Here is a 14,499-nt window from a genome sequence, read left to right on the forward strand (position 1 = left end):
TACCACGGTGGTAACAAATGATAAGAATGAGCTAATACCCACAAGAAAGATCACCGATTGGCGTATGTGTATTGACTATCGTAAATTGAATTCCTCAACAAGAAAGGAACACTTCCCCTACCATTCATTGACCAAATGCTTGAGAGGTTAGCCTCATAACAAATTCTTTTGCTACCTTGACAGGTACTCGGAATTATTCCAAATCCCGATACACCCGGATGACCAACACAAGACTACTTTCACATGCCCTTATGGTACTTTTTCATTTAGGAGAATGCCTTTCGGGCTATGTAATGCCCCCGCTACTTTTCAAAGATGCATGATGAGTGTTTTCTTTGATTATCTAGAAACCATAATGAAAGTTTTTATGGACGATTTTATTGTTTATGGAAAAGACTTTGACTCATGCTTGCATAATCTTTCTCTTGTATTGCAAAAATGTAAAGATGTTAGTCTCGTTTTGGATTGGGAAAAGTGTTACTTCATGGTCAATGAAGGTATTGTTTTGGGTCATTTAATCTCGGAAAAGGGCATCGAAGTTTACAAAGCCAAGGTTGAGGTGATAGAGAACCTCCCACCTCCCGTGAATGTTAGAGGGGTGAGAAGCTTTCTCGGTCACGCGGGTTTCTATCGCCGTTTCAAAAAGGATTTCTCAAAAATCGTGAAACCCCTCACTCAACTTTTGCTTAAAGATGCCCAATTCCAATTCACTAATGAGTATGTTGAAGCCTTTAATAGAATTAAGGAAGCATTAATCTCAGCACCAATCATCCAACCACCAAATTGGGAACTACCATTGAGATCATGTGTGATGCGATTAACTACACCGTTGGAGCGGTTCTTGGCCAACAGGTAGGAAAGGATTTACATGCTATCTATTACATAAGCAAGACTCTTGACTCCGCACAAGTGAGCTACGATACTACCGAGAAGGAACTCCTTGCCATTGTCTATGCCTTAGACACATTTCGTTCCTATTTGCTAGGATCAAAAGTGATTGTTTTCTCGGATCATCGTGCTCTTAGACATTTATTGATAAAGAAAGAAGCAAAGCCAAGATTGTTGAGATGGATTTTGCTACTCCAAGAATTCGATTTAGAGATAAGATACAAGAAGGGAGCTGAAAATGTGGTAGAAGATCACTTGTCAAGAATTCGATTCCATAGTGATGAGGGAGAGACACCGATCAATGACTCTTTCCCTGATGATATCTTAATGGCCATCCAATCATAACTTGAGAGGCACACCACACCATGGTTTGCCGACTATGCTAACTACATTGTGGGAGGAGTCCTTCCTCCAAATTTGAACTACAATCAAAGGAAGAGATTCTTGTTTGAAGTGAAGGGGTACTTTTGGGACGATCCCAATCTTTACAAGGAATGTAGTGATGGACTTTACCGAAGATGCATACCTTAATGGGAAGTTCAAGGTGTTTTGGAGGGATGCCATTCATCACCATATGGAGGACATCATGGAGCACGAAGAACTATTGCTAAAGTCCTTCAATCGGGCTTCTTTTGGCCTACCATGTTTGAAGATGCTAGAGAGATTATTCTCCATTGTGATCCTTGCCAAAGAACCGGGAACATTTCTTGGAGAAATGAGATGCCACAACGAGGAATATTGGAGGTAGAAATTTCGATGTATGGTGAATTGACTACCAAGGACCATTTGTATCATCTCAAGAAAACAAATACATTCTTGTAGCCGTTGATTATGTATCAAAGTGGGTAGAGGCAATTGCCACTCCAACCGATGACGCCAAAACGGTTACTAAGCTTCTCAAGAAAATAATCTTCCCAAGATTCGGAGTCCTTAGATAAATCATTAGTGATGGAGGGACACATTTCCATGAAAAGAAGCTCACATCCCTTTTGGCAAAGTATGGTGTTAAACATAGAACCGGCTTGGGATATCATCCTCAAACAAGCGGTCAAGTTGAAGTTTCAAATAGAGAGATCAAACATGAAAAGGTTGTTAACAAGACTTATAAGGATTAGAGTATGAAGCTTGATGATACTCTTTGGGCTTATAGGACGGCCTATAAGACTCCCATAGGAGCCTCTCCTTACAAGCTAGTCTATGGAAAGGCATGTCATTTGCCAATCGAGCTAGAATACAAAGCCTTTTGGGCAATCAAAGATCTCAACCTTGATCTCAAGCTAAGTGGCCAAAAGAGGATAATGCAAATCCAAGAGTTGGAGGAATTCCGACTACAATCCTATGAGAATGCCAAGATCTACAAGGAAAGGACAAAGTTGCTTCATGATAAGAGAATCAAGCAAAAGGCATTGTACAAGGGAGACAAAGTCCTTCTATTTAACTCCCGATATCGACTCTTTCCCGGGAAGTTGAATTCTAGATGGATGAGTCCCTATGTGATTACCGAGGTGGGAAAATATGGAGATTTTGAGATAAAGTCGGAAGATGGAAACAAATTCAAAGTCAATGGCCAAAGGTTGAAACCATATTATGAAGGAGCATTCATTGAAGAAGTCGAGGTCATACGCCTCGGGCCTCTCCCTCCATGAAAAGACCATCAAAGAAAGAGAGTTTGGTGGAGTCCTCTCCAGACCACCATTTGTAAATATACTAACTCTTCTCACTTGTATTTTTAACTTCATTGCATTTTCATAAGAAGCATGATTCTTGACATGAGAGTAGGTAAGGGAGGGTCACTAACCCTTTTGATGAATGAAGGATTTAGAAATTTAAGTGTGGGGAAGCACTCTTATCAATTGAGAAAGAAGAAGACCAAAAAGGAAGAGACTCCCACGGGCAGACCTGAGCCCGTGAGAAAAACGGACAACCCAAGCGACCTGAGCTCGATCCGCTCATCTCCTGAGGCACAGATCCGAGCGTCCCGAGCATGATCCGCTCGTCTCCCTGCCATCCTGCTCTTCTATTTCTCGACAATTATAAATTCCTCCCACCACACATTTCATGACACCTCTTCCTTCCTTCCTCTATAAAACATAAAATCCCCTCCCATATAACCCACAACACATCAAAAGCATCCACTTATCTCTCTAATTCAAAAACCCCCAAAACCTAGGGTTTTCAAGAAGGACCCCAAATTATAAAGAATATCCTCATCTTCAAAACCAAATTCAAGATCTACTTTCAAGATGAGACCAACAAGGTCCTTACCTAGAGAAAGAAGGAGAGCTACAGTGATTGGAAGTTCCTCAACTTCCCACCTCAACACTTTAAGAAGAGAAAATGAAGAAGTTGTAGATCTCTCAAGGCTCAATGAATTCTCAAATATTGAATTTGTTAATGATGTCCAAAGGCTTGTCTTTCATCGTCTACTCGGTAAGAACATCCTTCCTATTAAATTTGTTTGCCACGAGACTTTGAGAAAATTAGGCATCTACCATCAAACCGAGGCACTATTTGAGCTATTTGGTCTTTCTTCTATGTTCAATATGCATGAGCTCACCTATAGGCCTTTGGTTCTTGAGTTCTTGAGCTTCCTAAAGATCTCCACTATAAACAATACAATTTGTGTGCAATTCCGTCTTGAGAATGAAACCCGAATGATGACACTAGTGGAATTTGCGAGTGTGCTAGGTCTCGATGTATCGCCTACCCGTACATCTAGACCCTGAAACTACTCTATAGAACCTCTTTGGCGAGCTTTAACCGGTCGCGACTTTACTTACATCAAAGAATGCTCGGCCTCATACATCCAAGACCCCATCGTTTGATACACCTACCGGTTTCTAACAAGCATTCTTCAAGCCCACCACGATCCCGCGGTCGTCAATGAAGTCGATCTTGTTTTCATGGAGTCTTACCTCAAAATACAAGGGCAGAGCGGTTACCACTTCAACGCTCCCCTAGTTCTTCTTGAGAAATGGGCCAAGTTTAGGAACGGGGACGATGATGGCATGATACATATTGTTAATGGAGGTTTAGTAACCAAGCTAGCAAAATTCTTTAACCCTCAACCACAACAATGCCTACACCCCTCTCCCCGAAAAAACAAGGATCGATGAAATGTTGCTTCTATAACAACACCATTGGATAGCCCTTGAGGGCTTTGAAAAAAGGATAAAATGGATCATCAAAGGGAGCACCCCTATATACCTTCCCATGGAAGGATTGACAAGGATTTTACCTAGAAGGGGCCCCCTCTCTCAAGTCCCATCCTACCTCATCCCGACAAATGCAAACCGGGCTAACCAAAATCAACCTCCTACTCCACCTCCACAACAAGAAACCCAAGCAAATGATAATGAGAAAGTTGTGATCCCACCATACCCCTTCCAATACCAACCTTACAATCATCTGAATCGCTTCATCCTCCCTAGGGATGATTTTATCACGGGTATAATTCAAGACATGCACCTACGGAAATATGAGGCTAATGTGGACAACTACTATGCTTTGTATCCAAAATTCCACCGATTGGCCCGGCAAGGACACATTAGTGAGGAGGTAATGCTTCCCTCTTGGGCTCAAATGAATATCCTCTTTCCGAATTCAGAAAACGCCAATGGTGGAGCGCATGGTCAAGAAGAAGAAAAGGGTGAAAAATCGAGTGGTGGTGACACGGTGGAGTTAAATAGTGAGGGGGATGAGTTCATGGACTTTCATGAGAGTGATGCATCAAGAGAACCTTGGGATAGAGACTTCGGAGGGGATGATGACAACCTTTGAAGAATACTTCATGAGCTAGGTGGAGCGGGCACGAGGCACCCATCAAGGCCAAAGTGAAGTTTTTCTTATTCCCCCTCATTTATTTTTCATGACAAGAATTTTATGCTTTGTTAACTTGTTTTATAGTTGATTGTCTCATTTTTGCGGTGTCCTTGTAAAATTGAAGGACTATTATTCCACCTTGGCAACATTAAGATGATAAATTAATTGTTCCCACATGAAAAATCCAAAATGACAAATTTAGTTTCATGCATAGCATTCTTGTGCATGAACTTTCCCATTTTTGACATTAGCAATAGTGTCTCATTTGGTTTGGGGAAGTTCAAGTATAAGCATTGGGAGTTAATTCAAATTATGCTCTCCAACCAAACAAAAATTCATGCATCATATAGTATAGTTTATAATGCATTCACTTGTTTATATTTCATATAGTTTGCATTTAGTGTAGAAATCATGCATTCACGTTTAGCGTGTATAATTTCCTTATCGTATTGGCCATTGAGGACAATGCCCATACTAGTGTAGGGATGGGAAATTCCAACATGACTTTTAAAACAAAAATGATAAAAATTGAAAATTTTTGAAAAATAGAAAAACATGTCTTTTTATTTCATAAACATAAAAAACCATAAAAATTTGAAAAATTGAAAAACCCAAAAACATGTTCATTGCTTTTTAGTGTAGAATTGTATATACTTGTTTGCTTGTTTGTCTATCCTTTTTCACATTGATCGACTATGCCACATCCAAGACATTAGGATATTGAAGACCGCATGGTATGATCTTTTCAATCTCCTTTTTCCTCTTTATGTTAATGACTATGTGGCTTTATTTTGATTAATGCGGTATAAACAATGTGATTATAGGATTGCATTTAGATTATATGACATACTAGTTAGTAGAAGCATATGCATTAGGTTGTATAAATGATAGTTGCATCATGGCATATAGTATGTCATATAATCTAAATGCAATCCTATAAATGCATATGCTTCTACTAACTAGTATGTCATATAATCTAAATGCAATCCTATAATTTTGTATAAATGATAGTTGCATCATGGCATATAGTTGCATTCCTATAAATGCATATGCTTCTACTAACTAGTATGTCATATAATCTAAATGCATTAGGTTGTATAAATAATAGTTGCATCATGGCATATAGTTGCATTTAGGAAAATTTTTGTGAAAGCATCTATTTGGGAAACTTAACAAGTGTATATAGGCCCTTGTAGATACTTTTTCTTCTTAAGACTTTACTCATTAGAATGCTTGTAAAACACCCTAGGATGTGTCATGCTAGTATCCTTTGACCCATGGATTAAGGCCTAGTCTGAAAGATCATAGATCCATATTATACTCTCTAATAAAAATTAAGTTATCTCATAATTTATCATTTTGGTGATCTATGTAACATGCATACAAATATAAACGCATAAAAATGAAAGTTAAGGAAAAACAATTTCCTTACATAGATTTTTATGGTAGTATGGGCACAATCAAGATCTCCTACCTTGATTGTTCTTGAGCTTATAACAAAAGGATGATCCTCCTAACAAATCTTTAAAGAGAAGATCTCCTAACAATGTGCACCCAAGAACTCAACCCAATTAATATAACAAGTATTTACTAGTAACTAATTAGAATTATTCCCTTGATAATATGTAAATATTACTAACACTCTTAGTAATTATTCATTTTAGTTTACTAACAACTTAGTAAAAGATGATCATTATTTTAGAGAGATAAGTAGTTTTTCTTCACATGCAAAACACATGAATGAGCTAGCTTGCAAAAATGAACAAAAATTGGTCTTAATAGAGGAGGAAAACCGGGTGGGAGGGGTAGTGTGTAGGAGTGGACTTGTTTCAATTTTTGTCTAAAAACATTATGACATGCACAATGATCATATGACACTTATGGAAAAAAAATAAGTAAAGTGAAATGATTATAATCATCCACTACACTCCATTTACACGGTCCAATGTCCCATTTACGGGTCCATTTTGGTTCTAATATTTGTCGCACAAATACGTGTAAATTTTATTGAAACATCGTTTCATGTTTAAATGCTTCCAATTAATTTCGTCCAAATCACTCCGTAAATATACGTGTACCGCTACACATATTATTTATGTACTAATATTAATCACATTAATCAATTAGTACAATTTTAGTGAATTAACAATTCATTAACTAAAACCCGTCTCCCATAATTTATTATTCAATTATCGCATAATTAAATAATAACTGTCGTGCCTCGAGTTCGCAACTCGAAATCTCTCTAAAATAATCGACTAACCTTTTAGTCTATAAATCAAGGGACTAAATAAATTGTATCTCATACAATTAATTAGTTGCCTATTGGGGTTCGTTCCTTTAGGTGTGACCGAAAGGGGTCAGTTGATCACCGCCGTCTCACGACAATAACGTCAAACTCTAGTCAGCCAACCGTTATCGATTTATGTTAATCAACTGACGAGGATCAAATAATTAAATATCTGATGATATCCCTTTAATGAGATTTATTATGTAAACGCACTATTGTGGAGGACACTAACTCCAATAATCTCCCACTTGTCCGACACAAGGTGTGCGCTACCAATTCTCTTGTCCGTTTTAATCTCCTACTCAATGCAAGGTGTCTTTCAGGTCGCACATGCACATGAACATATCGCGAGTGGTTTTCTTGATCGGGAGTGTGACTACCTGACCGGAAAAATATCTCACAGATTACTTCCGAGCGTGGCCACGCATTTGTAGTCATTAACTCCTCGAGTGGCCTTGAGATATAGTTACCCAACGTGGGTGGACAATTCCTGTATCCCCTATCTATCCTATTGCACAATACAGATCACCATGACCTAGTAAATGCCCTTTGGCCTCCTTTCACGGCACGACCTAGGACAAAAACCAAAGTCACTCGAAAACTGCACTTGCTCAGATAATAGTCTCCTGTCAAAAGAATCGACTCATAGGAACATCTTAGAGATCCCTGCCATGACCAGGCGTCTATAATAGAGCTTAGGGACTCTCTAAATGGTCACTGTCCGGCAAAGTGTCACACACTCTGTCTATGTAATCGACTAGTCATCATGTATGACTTTATGGTGTTGAACAACCATCAATCGACTTACAATCTAGTCACTCCGATACGTCACCTCATTAAGTGACTAGGGACAAAATACAATGTTCATCTTATTCACTTGAATAGTGTTCAACATTATCTCCACAACTTATTCAGATAAACAAGGTATTTAAAATTTAGTCACACTAAACAAAAGATTCATAAAAGAATGAATGCGAAAACAATGAATGTGATTATCATATATATAATAAGAGATACACTATCCAATTATTACATATCCATAATCTAAAGAAAATTTGGTACTCATCTCAATCCCACTGCGACGACATGACCATCATGCTTAGCCTTTGATAAAGGCTTGGTTAAAGGATCAGCAATATTATCATGGTCCCAACCTTACAAATGTCAATTTCCTTCCTTTCCACATAATCTCTAATTACATGTTATTTCCTTTCAATGTGTCTAGATTTGTTACTAGACTTCGGATCTTTGGCTTGAAAAATAGCTCCACTGTTATCACAATATAGAGCGATAGGATCTTTGGCGGAATGGACTACTCCTAGCCCCTCCGTGAATTGTCTAATCCAAACAGCTTTCTTCGCAGCCTCAGACGCTGCAAGGTACTCAGCCTCTGTTGTAGAATCCGCGGTAACGCTTTGCTTGAAGCTCTTCCAAAGAAATGGCTCTCCTCCATTTAGCATAAACACATAGCCGGATTGGGATTTCATGTCATCCCGATCGGTTTGGAAACTTGCGTCCGTGTAACCTCTTACACGCAACTCAGTTTCTCCTCCAAACACTAAGAACGAATCCTTAGTCCTTCTCAAGTACTTAAGGATATTCTTTACGGCTATCCAGTGACTCTCACCAGGCTTGGCTTGATAACGACTTGTCATGCTCAAAGCATACGCAACGTCGGGACGAGTACAAATCATAGCATACATGATAGACCCAACAGTGGAAGCATAAGGGACGGTCTTCATGTGTTCAATTTCCTTAGAGGTAGAGGGAGACTGTGACTTACTCAAAGTAATCCCTTGGCCCATAGGTAGAAATCCTCTCTTGGAGTCTTTCATATTGAACCGGTCAAGAACTTTGTCAATATAAGCTTCTTGACTCAATGCTAGTATCCTCTTGGACCTATCTCTATAGATCCGGATACCCAAGATTCGTTGTGCCTCTCTCAAATCCTTCATCTGGAAGTGTTTCCCTAGCCACTCCTTTACGGAAGTGAGCGATGGAACATTATTCCCGATGAGCAATATGTCATCCACATACAGGGCAAGGAATGTGTTGGGCCCAAAATTATCCTGCCTGACCTGACATAGGTCAGGCAACAGCCAAAGCCGAGTTCCAAGCAAAAGACATCTGAAACCAGACATTGATCAAGTATAGACAGGCACCAAACAGGAGTTGATGAAAGACAGGCAAAACATAACCAGTAGCCTGAAAGGGAAAAGCACCAGGCTATTGCAGGCGACAAACAGGCAGTTTATATATATTCCCTACAAAAAAGGAAGACCAATTCAAGAAAGAAAAGATATAGGAAGCAGTCAAAGCAACGGCCAAATAAGATGGAAACCACCTCTGGGTAAATAGGGCACGAGCCCTATCTACCAGGAAACTCTAAACGAAAGAAGAGGAGGCTAGAAGAATAAGTATAAATAGAAGAGAAGATGAAATGAGAAGATTCATTCGGCACACCCTCATTTTTACTTACACTTTTGTATTCATAAAGCAATATAATTTAGCCTGTCACGCCTGATATACGAATACTCTGTCAGGCTATCTAAAATCATAGTAACAATCCCTCCTGGCTTGGTGCCCGTGGTTTTTTCCCTTATTCCCAGGGTTTTTCCACGTATAAAATCTTTGTGTCATTATTTATTAGTAGTTATTTCACTTAACATTACTAGTCAGGCAAGTTGTTTGAGTTAGATCACCCTACTTATAAATCCCTGGCAGGATATCCTGGATTAGTGAAATCCCTGCCAAAACAATTGGCGCCCATCGTGGGGCATCTAGCTCAAAAACAATCAAAATCCATAACCTAACACCACAAAAACTTGAGAGATGGCAGGATATAGCATTGAGCAGCAACTGGCTGCCGCCAAACAACAGTTGTTAGAAATGGAACAGTTGAAACAAAAAATGGCCCAGGTTGAAGCAGAAGTTGCAAAATTGAAAGAGTCACAAACCAGCCTAAAACTAAAGCTGGGAGAGAAAGCTTCAGAATCAAAGCTGAAAGTTCAGCCTGGCACACCATTCTCCTCAATCATCAGGAATATTGATTTCTCCAATATTGGCACTCCTACTCCACCAAAGTCCAAGACAGGAGAAGAAACAGGCCCAGAAGAACTCCAAAATGAAGAAAACCCACCAGATCAAACCAATACAGCCATTATGATGGCTATGCTCCAGGAAATCCAAAAACTCCATGACAGATTTGAGAAGATCCCAAGAGTTCCTACCCCAATTGAAGAAGCAAATCCAGAGAGCTATGCTGATTCACCCTTTGTGGATGAAATAGCAAAAATAGACCTGCCAAAGAAATTTGTGGTCCCCTCAATGAGAATCTATGATGGGACCACAGATCCACAAAACCATGTTGCCTACTACAAGCAAAGGATGCTGGCGGCATCAATTCCCAGTGAACTACGTCAAGTCTGCATGTGTAAGGGATTTGGAACAACCCTGAACGGACCTGCCCTGCAATGGTACATAAACCTGCCAAACGGAAGCATCAAGTCCTTTGTTGACCTGGTCAATTCTTTCAATCATCAGTTTGCCAGCAGCAGGGAACTAAAGAGATCCAGTGACATATACAGGATTAAACAAAAGCCTGGAGAATCAATCAGATCCTACATGACAAGATTCAACAAAGAAAAAGTTTCAATCCCCAGATGTGATGTTGGAACAGCCGTGGAAGCTTTCAGGCAAGGGTTACCTCTGGACAGTGACTTCTATGACGCAATGACCATGAAACCCTGTCATACCTTTGAAGATGTCCAGGCATTAGACATAGGCTATATCAGGTTGGAAGAGGACAAAGGCTACAAGGCAGACAATGCTGATAGCAACTCAGGATATGACAAAGTCAACAGAAAAAGTTCTAACCATAGAGGAAGCAGTTCCAGGCCATCTCCTTACACAAGACATGACAGATCAGAAGTCAACTATACACATGAACAACGAGGTAACTCCTATACTTATCCACCTATCCAAGAATATAACTTCTCCATTGACATTGCAGGACTGATCAAAAGACTTGACCATATGGGAGACATTGCCAAGTGGCCAAAAAAGTCAGACAACCCCAACCCAAGGAAGGATACCACCAAATGGTGTGAATTTCACATGGATATAGGGCACACAACAGAAGAATGCCTAGGCCTGCGCAGACAAGTGGCTTACCTGCTAAAGAAAGGATATTTAAAAGACCTGATGCCAACAAAGAACAGGAAAGATGATGGAACAAGAAGGAACACAGAAAGGGAACAACGTGACTTACCCCCTGCACCACCCATCTATGAAGTCAAGTTCATCAATGGAGGATCAGAGATTTGTGGCCTGACCAGTTCAGCTGCAAAGAAAATTGCCAGGGAGTCAAAAATGAAATCTCCTTTTAAACCTAACAATTTACCTCAAATTACTTTTGACGATACTGTTATGCAGGGCATTCCAGACATCCACCATGACAGCCTGGTTATCACCATGCAAATAGGAACTGCACGTGTCATGAGGATCCTGGTAGATGGAGGCAGTTCAGTAAACCTGATCATGCTTGATGTCATTAAAGCAATGAAGATTGATGAAAGCCAAATCATAAAAAAATCTAATGTCCTGGTGGGGTTCAGTGGAGAAACAAGAAACACCTTGGGGGAGATACACCTGCCCACATATGTGGAAGGAGTATCCTCATACGAAAAATTTGGAGTCCTGGACTGTCTGTCATCCTACAACGCCATATTAGGAAGACCATGGATCCACAATGTAAAGGCCATACCCTCCACTTACCACCAGTGCATCAAGATACCAACAGAATGGGGAGTAGCAACCATAAAAGGTGAACAAAAATCTGCCCAGGAATACTATACTGAGTCACTAAAGCCTTCTAAGGCAGGTAAGTCTCTCGCCTAGCAATTACAGTACCGTGTCAGGACAACTCATGTGGCAGAAACCAAAATGGAAACTGATCAAGTAATCTTAGACCCTGAGTATCCTGAGAGGCATGTACTGGTAGGATCTGATGTCCCTGATAGCATCAGACCAGAATTAGTAAGTTTTCTTAAAAGTAAATCTTCATGTTTTACCTAGTCACATTTTGACATGACCGGTATAGATGCCAATATTATTACGCATAACCTAAATATAGATGAGTCTTATAAGCCTGTCCAACAGAAAAGAAGAAATTTGCCGCTGAAAGAAATGCTATCATTAATGAAGAAGTGGACAAACTATTGGACATGGGAATGATAAGAGAAGTCATGTACCCTGACTGGCTAGCCAACGTAGTGATGGTACAAAAGAAAAATGGCAAGTGGAGGGTTTGTGTAGATTACACGGACCTCAATAAAGCCTGCCCAAAAGACCCATTTCCACTCCCACACATAGACGCAATGGTGGATGCTACAAAGGGGGCATGAACTCCCGACATTCATGGATGCCTCAAGTGGATTCAACCAAATCAAGATGCACCCATCGATCAGGAACATACTTGCATTTATCACGAAAAGAGGCATATCTTGCTACACAAAGAATGCCCTTTGGCCGAAAAATGCGGGGCAACATACCAACGCCTGGTCAATACAATGTTCAAAGACCAAATAGGAGACACAATGGAAGTCTATATTGATGACATGGTAGTCAAATCAAAGAAGGCTGAAGATCACGTCAGGGACTTGGAGACAGCCTTTAAGATCCTGGAAGAATTTAATATGAAGCTTAACCCATCCAAATGCCATTTTGGAGTCTCTTCAGGCAAATTCCTAGGTTACATGGTGACCAAAAGAGGAATAGAAGCCAGCCCAGAACAAATAAAAGCCATACTAGAACTGGAATCTCCCAAGTTAGTCAAGGATATTCAAAAACTGACAGGACGAGTTACAGCCCTGAATAGATTCATTTCCAGATCATCAGTAAGGTGTAAGGCATTCTATGACCTACTTAGGAAGAACAAGGCATTCAAATGGTTGCCTGAATACGAGACAGCCTTCCAGGAGCTCAAAACATACCTGACTACACCTCCACTACTTGCCAAACCAGACAGAGGAGAACCCCTGACGGTCTATCTATCTGTCACAGAAACAGCAGTAAGTGGAGTCCTGACCAAAAAAATTCACGGCCAACAGCATCCAGTCTACTATGTAAGTAAGAGTCTCCTAGACGCAGAAACCAGGTATGGCCTACTTAAAAAATATGTACTTGCTTTAGTAATGTCCTGCACTAAACTTCGACCTTATTTTGAGAGTCACCCAATTATTGTAAGAACCAACCTGCCTATCAAATCTGTCCTGAGAAAGCCTGAGTTGTCGGGCGGAATGGCAAAATGGTCGGACAAAATTAGCACCTATGATATAACCTTTGAACCCAGGACGGCAATTAAGTCTCAGGCATTAGCAGACTTCGTGGCTGAATTCAATCCTACCCTAGAACCAGACCTCATAAAAGAGGTCAATCACCTTGACACCCATAAGACAGACCAGGAATGGACTCTCCATGTAGATGGGGCAACAAATATGAAAGGCACTGGCCTAGGACTAGTCCTAAAATCACCACAGGGAGACCTAATTGCACAGGCTATTAGTTGTGAATTCAAAGCCACGAATAATGAAGCTGAATATGAAGCCCTGATTGCTGGACTTAAGGTATGTATAGAACTCGGTGTAGCAAACCTTAAGGTAAAAACTGACTCTCTCTTAATTTCCAACCAAGTCAAAGGAATATATGCAGCAAAGGATTCAAAAATGATGCTCTATTTAGAATATGTCAAAAACCTTTGCAAAAAATTCAAAACCTTTTGACATTGGCCAAATACCAAGGGACTTAAATACCCAGGCGGATGCCCTAGCCAGCCTGGGATCAAACTTCAGCCCTGCTGTGTTTGATAAAATACCCATCATCCACCTATTGGAACCAACCATAGAAAGGCCTGATCAAATTTGTCCCATCCAGGAAGACACAACCTCCTGAACCAAACCCTACTATGATTGGTTCTTACAAGGGATACTCCCTAAAGATAAAAGTGAAGCAAGGGCCCTGAAAATCAAAGCATCCACTTATACCATTATAAATAACACGTTGTTTAAAAAGTCTTAGGCTGGACCTTACCTACGTTGCCTGGAACCAAATGAAGCCAGGCAGGTCATAGAAGATATACATGATGGATACTGTGGAAATCATAAAGGTGGCAGAAGCCTGGCAAGCAAAGTCCTTAGGACAGGCTATTTTTGGCCAACCCTGAGAGCTGACTGCATAGCATATAACTCCAAATGTGAAGCCTGCCAAATCCACTTCCATTATATCCACCAACCATCAGAGCTACTACATTCCATCTCAGCCCCCTGACCATTCATGAAATGGGGCATGGACATAGTAGGCAAATTACCTCAAGCGCCTGGACACAAAAGTTTTCATGCTAGCAATGACTGACTACTTTTCCAAATGGATAGAGGCAGACTCTTACAGGCAAGTCAAACAAAAGGATGTCATATCATTCATAAAAAGGAATATCATATGCA

This window comes from Silene latifolia, chromosome 1 (assembly GCF_048544455.1).
Source record: "Silene latifolia isolate original U9 population chromosome 1, ASM4854445v1, whole genome shotgun sequence".
Classification (NCBI taxonomy): domain Eukaryota; kingdom Viridiplantae; phylum Streptophyta; class Magnoliopsida; order Caryophyllales; family Caryophyllaceae; genus Silene; species Silene latifolia.